Source organism: Hemitrygon akajei, unplaced genomic scaffold (assembly GCF_048418815.1).
Source record: "Hemitrygon akajei unplaced genomic scaffold, sHemAka1.3 Scf000049, whole genome shotgun sequence".
NCBI lineage: Eukaryota > Metazoa > Chordata > Chondrichthyes > Myliobatiformes > Dasyatidae > Hemitrygon > Hemitrygon akajei.
This window is the reverse complement of record NW_027331935.1, coordinates 5037003-5046568: the sequence shown is the minus strand read 5'-3', so window position 1 is coordinate 5046568 and position 9566 is coordinate 5037003. Positions and strand designations below refer to the sequence as shown.

At 45.0% G+C, this 9566-nt stretch overlaps 1 long non-coding RNA gene across 1 annotated transcript in view; it reads right to left on the bottom strand.

The window, feature by feature from the left end:
* LOC140721021 (uncharacterized) overlaps positions 1 to 9566 on the bottom strand; it is a 689868-nt gene that overhangs the window by 658586 nt on the left and 21716 nt on the right. The window lies entirely within an intron of this gene.

The window sequence follows — 9566 nt, the reverse complement described above, 5'->3', positions numbered from 1 at the left end:
GACAATGAGGAAGGCACAGATGCAGAGGATTATAGCTGAACATCATGTATCTGAGGTATGTTTAAAGTGGAGGAGTTGGAGGTGTTTCCTGAAAGTAAACCTAGTGAGCTTGAGCTCCATTACAAGTTAGAAAAGTTAAAGATGGAGGCTGCGGAAAGGCAGAGGCAGTTTGAGGCTAGAGAGGCAGAAAAACAGAGGGAGGAAGCAGAAAGACAGAGGGTGTTCGAGCTGGAAAACATAGAGAGATTGCAGCAAAGGGGTCTAGCACTAGACACGTGATAAGTTTGAGGACAGTCGGGAAGTTAAATTAGTACCTCCACTTGACGAGGCATAGGTTGATAAATACTTTCAGCATTTTGAGAAGGTTGCTCAGAGTTTAAAGTGGCCAGAAAGGGTTGGCCTATTCTCTTACAATGTGTAATTAAGGGGAAGGCTCAGCAAGCCTATTCTGCTTTGACAGTTGATGAAGCAGCTGATTATGACATAGTGAATCAGGCTGTGCTCAAACTTAGAAGTTGGTCCCAGAATCATACAGGCAAAAGTTTAGAAATTCAAGGAAATCTGTGAACCAGACTTATATGTAATTTTCTTGTCAGAAGTTTGTGTTTTGGCTGGTGCACATATAAAAATATAAATGATGATTTTAACAGCTTGAAAGAGTTGGTTGTAATTGAAGAATTCAAAAGGTGCATCCCTGATGACATAAAGACGTATTTAGATGAAAAGGATGCTGCTACATTGCAGGAGTCTGCTAGATTAGCAGATGAGTTCGCTTTAACTCATAATGTTAAATTTACCCAGAATAAGAGTTTCCAAAAAGAGTAGCAGGTATCACTAGGGTAAACCAGAAATTAAAGCTGGGACTAGTGACACGAGTAAGGATGTAGGGAAGCAGTTGAAGGAGAAATATTCAAGTCTTACTTGTTACTATTGTAAGAAGCTGCTCATATGATGGCTAACTGTTCTATCCTGAAGAAGAAAAAGAAAAAGGAGGCAGTCCCAAATGCCTGTGTTCAGTATGTTGAAGCACCTATAACCCCACAGGGTTCTGAACATTCTGTTCAGACTCAGTTAAGTACTGAGAGGTCTGACCGAGTTAAGAAGGGATTTGATTATTTTATGTCTGATGGGTTTGTATTAGTAAAGGAAGGGTCTACGAAGGTACCAGTGAAAATTCTTCAAGATGCTGAGGCTTCTCAGTCACTTATATGAGACAGCGTTCTAAAGTTTGGTGATGAGACTGACACTGGTGAGGTAAATCTTATTAAAGGCATTGGGGGCGGCGTGGTTTTTGTGCCATTGCCCAAGGTACCTTTACAGTCAGGGTTGGTTTCCAGACCTGTTAAGATCAGATTGTGCTCCAGTTTACTGGTGGAAGATGTTACTTTGCTGTTAGGGAATGACCTGGCAGATGGTAAAGTTGTTCCTGTAGTGCAGTTGACAACTAACCCAACCACTGACGACCCACAGATGGATTTTATCATTTATCCTTCCTGCGCAATAACTCACAGTATGGCTAAAAAGTCTGCCGACGCAGACAGTTCTGTGCAGCATGATTCTGATACCAGTGATAGCCAAAATCGGGATTCAGATTATGCTGACTTGTCAGGGACTTTTCTGCCTTCATTGTTTCAACAGGATTCATGTAGACAGTCTGATGAGAAAGACGTATCCCTGTCTAGGAAGGAGTTTATAGCAGAACAGAACCAAGACCTTGAGATTGAAGCTTTAAAAGAAACAGCTCTCTCTGATGATGAGATTAAGAAAATGCCAGTCGGGTATTATCTCAAGGATGGAGTGTTAATGAGGAAGTGGATGCCACCTGCTACACCTGTGAGTGAGGAATGGGCAATTGTTCACCAAGTTGTAGTTCCTAAAGTTTACAGGAGTGAAAATTTAACTTTGGCCCACAGTATGTCCTTAGGTGGCCATTTGGAGTGAATTAAACTGTAAAAAGGATTATGAAGGAATTTTACAGCCTAATTTGAGGAAAGATGTTGTGTCCTTTTGCAGAACCTGTCACACTAGTCAAGTTGTGGATAAACCTAATCAGGTCACCCCAGTGGCCCCACTCCGGCCTATACCTGCATTCAGTGAACCCTTTTCCAAAGTTATAGTGGATTGTATTGGCCCATTGCCAAAGACTAAAACTGGCCATCGGTATTTGCTAACTATTATGAGAGGCAAAACCTCTCAGGAATATTAAAGCTCAAACTGTGATGAAGGCTCTTTCTAAGTTTTTTACACTATTTGGTTTGCCTAAGGCAATCCAATCTGATCAAGGAAGTAATTTTACATCTGGTTTATTCCAGCAGGTGGTTTATGAACTGGGAGCTAAATGAATTACATCATCTGCATACCATCCGGAATCACAAGGGGCTTTAGATAGATTTCATTCCACCCTCAAAACAATGAATAAGACATACTGTGTTGAAAATGGAAAATACTGGGATGAAGGAATATATTTTTTTTGTTCACAGTAAGAGAGTCAGTACAGGAATCACTGGGCTTTAGTCCATTTGAATTTGTATTTGGTCACTGCGTGAGGGGACCTTTGACCTTGTTAACGGAACAGTGGATTGATGGGATGTACATGTTAACTTCTTAGACTATGTTTTGAAGTTCAAAAACAAACTACACCAGTCCTGTAGCCTAGCAAGACAAACCTTAATAGATTTCTCAAAGCAAAATGAAGTTTTGGTTTGATAAGCAGGCTTGTGAAAGAAAATACCAGGTGGGGGGTAAGGTGCTTGCCTTATTTCCAATGTGGATGAATCCAGTTAAGGCGAAATTCAGTGGACTGTATGAAATAGTCTGTTGTTAATGATGTGAATTATGTTATTAAGACACCCGGCCGACGCAAACCAACACAGGTGCTACACATAAATATGATACAGACTTCTTTCGACAAGCAGGCACCATCTGTGGGTGTTGTTATCAAAACATATGAATCTGGCAACCCTGAGAATGAAACAATTAACTCATCTGAGACTTTTCACAAGCCAAACACGGTCCCAGTTAGGCTAATGAACTTGGTTGTTCAAGAAAACATTGATAACAAGTTGGCTCATCTGCAGCCAAAGCAACAACAACAGCTGAAGAAATTAATTCAGAAGTTTAAAGGTTTATTTCCCAATGTTCCCAAGCAAACCACGGTCGCAGTACACAACGTAGATTTCGGTCCAGCCAAACTGATTAAACAACACCCATATTGCATGAAGGTAGAAAAGTGTAAATTGGCTGAGCAAGAAATTGAATATATGCTGAACAATGGTATTATTAGGCCTGTGATTATGGACTGTGCCTCTAAGAACCATGTCTGTAAAAGAGAGGGAGAGAGAGAGAGAGAGAGAGAGAGAGAGAAAGAGAGAGAGATGAGCACAAGCAGCTTGTTACAGAGACAGATAGAGCGGAGGGCCTGCATGATGGACAACTGGTGTTCAGCACAATGGTATTTAAAGGAGTGTTGCTGTTTGTTTTTTAGGACAGGCAGACACACAAAGGCTAGTGGGAAGAGTTGTCACTGAAGTTTTAAATGCCCACGGGGGGGGGGGGGGGGGGGAGGGGGTTGAGGATCAGTTAAGAGGAATCAGTCTGTGACTATTAGTGCATGTAAGAGCGACCCTGTGAAATCTGCTAGAAACCCTTGCCTGGGTTGGTAGATTGTCACTTGAAGACCGTGCTCTTAAGTTGGTCATGTTTGGCTAACTTGGAAGATTTGGTGGACATCGGAAGAGGGTCGACAACACCTGTTTGGATGCCAGATCTCTCACTCACTTCAATCCCGTGAACTGAACTAAATATCCTTACCACACCAGCGTAAGACTGCATCATTTACCAGCTAAGTTTGGGAAATATATATTTACACCTAGATAGATAGATAGATACTTTATTCATCCCCATGGGGAAATTCAACATTTTTCCAATGTCCCATACACTTATTGTAGCAAAACTAATTACATACAATACTTAACTCAATATAAATATGCATATAAAATCACCCTCTCAAAAAGCATTAACAAATAGCTTTTAAAAAGTTCTTAAATAGTTTACTAAGAAATACATTGAATGGTAACTTAAGCTCAGTCCTGACCCCGGCACTTTAACATATAACACTGCTAGATTTTGCACTGATTATGGAAAGGTAAATGAAGTAACAAAAACAGATGCATATCCTATCCCTAGGTTGGATGATTACATCGATAAGGCTGGAAAAGCTAAATTTCTTACAAAGATTGAACTGCTGAAAGGGTATTGGTGTGTTCCATTGACGGACAAAGGTAGAGAAATTTCTGTGTTTGTGACACCTTCTGGGTTGTACGAATACAATGTTTTGCCCTTTGGAATGAAAAATGCTCTAGGAACGCTGCAGAGAATGATTGATTCTGTAATTCGAGGGTTGGATCACACATTTACCTGTACTAATGACGTAGTCACAAGGAGTGACACTTGGGAAGAGCATATCTCTGCAGTAAAAAAGCTGTTTGACAGGCTTTCCCAGGCCAACCGTACAGTTAACTTACCTAAGAGTGAATTTGGCCATGTCACTGTGACCTATCTTGGCAATGTTGTAGGTCAAGGCAAATTGGTTTCTGTTCAGGCAAAAGTCCAGACAATTTTCTGAAGTTTCTATTCCGACTGGTAACAAGGCTCTTGAAAGGTTTCAGTGAACAGTTGGATATTATCATAAGTTCTGTAAGAACTTTGCTGGTATTGCTCTTCCACTGACTAATCTCCTGAAGAAGGGCGAAAAGTTTGTTTGGACCGAGCCTTGTCAGAAAATTGATTGAAAATTATTATTTGAGATTAGGCCAATCAATGTAGTGTCGTCAACAAATTTAATTTGCAGATTGGAGCTGTGAGTGGCGACACAAGTCATGGGTGCCCAGAGAGTAAAGGAGGGGCCAAGTAGACAACCCTGAGGGGTATGTGTTCTGAGGGTCAGAGAGACAGAAGTGAGGGAGTCCACACTTAGCACCTGCTGGCTATCTGACAGGAAGTCCAGGATCCAGCTACACAAGACAGGGTGAAGGCCGAGGTCTCTGAGCTTCTTGTTGATACTTCACGCCTTCGTATGGCTACTGCTCTGCCCATGACTGCAAGGAACTGCAGAGAGCTTTGGAGAACAGAGAACATCAGAGAAACAAGCCTCCCCTCCATGGACTCTTCCTACACTTCCCCTACCTCAGAAAAGCAGGATATGAACTCAAAGATCCTCACAACCTGGACATTCTTGCTGCAAACCTGCTCTCCCTTCAAGGAAGTTATACAAAAGCCTTAAAGTGTGAACCACCAGGCTCAAGGTCGGCTTCCTGTCTGCGGTTATAAGCCAAATGTATGATAAAATGGACTCGAGCTCACAATGTAACTTGACATGACACTGCACCATATGTCTATCTGCACTGCACTTTCTCTGCAGCCATAATGCTTTGTTACAGTTATTGTGTTGTCGTATATCAACTCAATGTACTGTCGTAATGTATTGATCTGTGTGGCCGGTACATCAGGCAAGATTTTCACTGTAGCTCAGTACATGATGATAATAAACAATATCCCCATTTTAATTGTGTGGAAATATTAGACAGACTGAGCTTCTGCTTTGGAACCACAGAAGGAAAGTTAACTGTTGCCTTTTCTGAGGAATGCAAATAAATAGAAAAGGCTTCAATCTCGGATTATGATCTGTGATAACTGGGATTGTGACCGGTGGTGGGTCTCCCATATCCATATCAGAATCGGGTTTAATAGCACCAGCATATGTCCTGAAATTTGTTGTCTCTGCGGCAGCAGTAGACCCTAATTCATAACAATAGATATTGACAATTGTGATTTTAAATAAGAATATACATATTAAATAGTTAAATTATATAAGTAGTACAAAAAATGTAATAAACTATTTTAATTGTGTGGAACTATTTGACAGACTGGGTTGTTGCTTTAGAAATTCTAGAGTGAAGCTTCGCTGAACTGTACACATTTATGAGAAGCTGAGATAAATCAAAAGGCTAAATTCTCACATAAATGGGTCACACATCCAGAAACATCGGATGCACTTCAGCAGGTAAAATAGTGGAATGAAACATGCTGAAAATATTGCAGAAAAAGAACATTGTCCACCCACCATGAGAGGAAGTGACAGATCCGGATCTCACTGCCTTGTCTGTACGGGTGAAAGATGAAGCTACACGTACACATAGAGCAGTGACCCACAGATGCTGCAGATCTGCAGAGAAACGTGAACAGGAAACGGGATCAGGTGGCGGTTGGAGGGTCAACCACCTGAACCAGTGACTCTGCTGCTCACCCTCACACGCTGCCCGACCCATCCGTCGCATTTCCCACATTATTTCATATTTACACCATATACTTATTTAGTTTTTCCCTCCATGTCTTCCCCATCCCTTTCCCTCCACCGCCCTGGTCACAAAGTCATGGGCTCGATTCACATCCCGGTACAACACACAACTCTGACCCAAACAGAAAGTGCGCAGGTTTCATTTAAATCAGTCTATTCACATTCCTCCAGCCTCACTGGACAGGAACACTGAGACATCAAGTGAGAAACAGCAGGAGGAGGCCATTCAGCCCCTCTAACCATCAACAAGATGGCGGCTGCTCTCCCATCTCAGCCACATGTTTCTGCCCGATCCTCATTTCCTCGATCCCTTCAATCTCCACACATCTGCCGGCCTCTGTTTTATGTGAGGATGATCACTGAGTCTTCACCGCCCTCTGTGGTGGGGATTGACAGACATTCACCACCCGTGGAGTGGAGACATTTCCCCTCAGCTCAGTCCGGGACAGTCCATCCCCTTTTTCAAAGACTGGGATCCCTGGGTCAACCGGTAATGATGTTGTGCATTTCAATGTGTTCACCTCAGTGCTCGATTCTCTAAATGAAAGGGTTATCACATTTGATCTTTCTCCATATGATGACCCACCACTCCAGGGACCAGTCTGGTGAATCTTCATTGCACTCTCTATAACAAATACTCTCTAACCTCTTTGGTAATCCTCTATGGAATTTATTTCCATCGTCTGTAGCCCGGTGTTGCCCCAAACACTCACCTCCCCCCCCATCACTATTTCCACCTTCCCACCTCCCCCCTCAGCTGGATCCACCTCTCACTCCCCAGCTCTTGCCCCATCCCCACCCCTCACCTCTTTTCTCTGACTATTTCCCGTCCACTCTCAGTCCAGAGGGAGGGTCCCGGCCCGAAATGTTGACGATCCATTTCCCTCCACAGATGCTGCCCGACCCACTGAGTTCCTCCGGCAGTTTGTTCTTTGGTCTGTATAACCCGTGTTAGTATGGGGAGCGGGATTTTACACCATATTCCAGGGACAGTCTCAACAAATCCCTAATAATTGTCACTTTGCCCGAACCATTGGCCCCACTTGCAGGGCAACAGTCTGCCGGTGTTTGCCCCCCAATGTGGTGAATCCCTCTGCTCGCCACCACCGTGGGCTCAGACATTTCCACAGATGAGCCCCTCCTGTCCCCACCGGGACAAACATCCTGTCCGACCCGTCTCTCACCATCTTCATCCTTTCAATAAAATCCCCCCTCTCCCTCCCTCACCACGGCGAGCCGGCATCAAACTGACGGGCCGAGCGGTCTCCTCCTACCTCTCAGTGATACATCAGACTCCGGCCGCAGGAGACGCTGCACAAACTCCCCAACTTCCCTCGGAGGGAAATAGAAATCAGAAAGCGGACATTTACATTGAGATTTGTTCCGCTCTGTCCAGACTCCGGCACCGCAGCGAGAGACGAACTCAGCGGGGTAACGCCCTCTCGGCTTGTCCGCTTTCGCTATTGGGTGTAACCAGTGATTGACATTCCTGCGCACCAATGGAAAAAGCGAAGCTCTTGAAGCTTTGTTTTTCAGCGGTGGGGGAGGGGTGGTCACGTGATTGGTAGCTCAGCCGTTAAACCGATAAAGCTCGAGCTCTCCAGCGCGCGGGTGACGTAAGACACCGCGCACGCGAGGGCAGATCCCGGTGTGGGGACCTATGTGTGACGTCAGCGCGTGGATTCCCCTATGTGACGTCACCTGTGGGAGAGCGCTCCCATTTGAAAACACCTGAATGGACGTTTGTGATGATTTCAGTGGGACAACAACATTAATCACGGGTTTCATCACTGAATCCAGGGTTGTGAGATGTAAAGTCCCCTGTTATGTGTCCGGCTGTGCCGTGTTGTTGGTGGAGTGGGCAGCGTGGTTTTTGTCTCGATTCGGGTCACAACACCAGAATTGCCAGCGGGGTCCACACACAGAGTATTAGTCAACAGAAAACCTCTCGTCCCTGCAGTCTTTGTCTCCTGGTAAACTCAACACTCTGACAATATGGACCATAGACACCCCTTCCTCTTTAAAGTCAGTCATTCATTCAGACAGCTGATCGCTGAGAGGAATTATATTTATTGGTCATTAAAGTTCGCCCAGATTCGTTTGGACGGATTTGATGTGGAGTTCGGGGTGTCACAGTGAAAGGGCCGGATGGCCGAACTCTCTCCGTTGTCCAAACATCCTTCCAGGTGAGGCGACACTTCACCTGTGAATCTTCCGGGGTCGCCTATTGGGTCCGCTGCTCCCGATGCGGTCGCCTCTACACTGGTGACACCGGCTCCTCCGCAGTTGTGCGGGGTAGGGTTGTTTTTTTGGGGGGGCGGATCGGTGTTATTGTTCCCTTTTGTGCGGGAGGTGTGGTTTTCGGGGTTTGATGATCCGGATGCCGTTGTTTTTGATGCGGGGGTGGGGTGGGAGTTTGATTTTTCTCTCTGAATGACTTTCATGCTCTTTTTTTGTTTTGTGGTTCTCTGGAGAAAAAAAACGCAAGAGTTATTTATGGATACCTGCTTTGTTAATAAACTGATCTTTGAACTATCCGCTCCCAGCGGGACTTCCCGGTGTCCAAACATTTTCATTCGACACGTCGAATGACACCCGATTCTACGTGCCAACCCATCCCCTCCTCCTGTGCCAAGTTAAGGCCACCCTCTAGGTCCAGGATCTGCACCTTATATTCCGTCTGGGTAGCTCCCCCCCCCCCCCCCCCCCCCACAACCTGATGGCATGAATATCGATTTCTCTTTCCGGTGAACAAATCTCCCTCCCTCCCACTCCCTCTCTTCCTCTCTGACTTTACACGACTGTCGACCCTTTTCGATAGATGCTGCCGGAACTGCTGAGCTCCGCCAGCATTTTGTTTGTGTTGCTCTGGATTTCCTGCATCTGCAGACTTTAAAGAGCAACCACAAAGAAATCTGCAGATGCTGGAAATTCAAAGAACACACACAAAATGCTGGCGGAACTCAGCAGTCCCGGCAGCATCTATCGAAAAGGGTCGACAGTCGTGTAAAGTCAGAGAGAAAGAGACATTCGGCCCGAAATGTCGGCAGTGCTTCTCTTTATAGATGCTGTCTGGCCTGCTGTGTCCCACCAGCATTTTGTGTGTATTATCTGCAGACTTTGCCGCGTTTGTGATTTGCCTCTCCGTTGTCCCTCACGCCTCCGATCACAGGAGGCGCTGCAGGGACCGCTGGCCACTAGTGGCGATGTG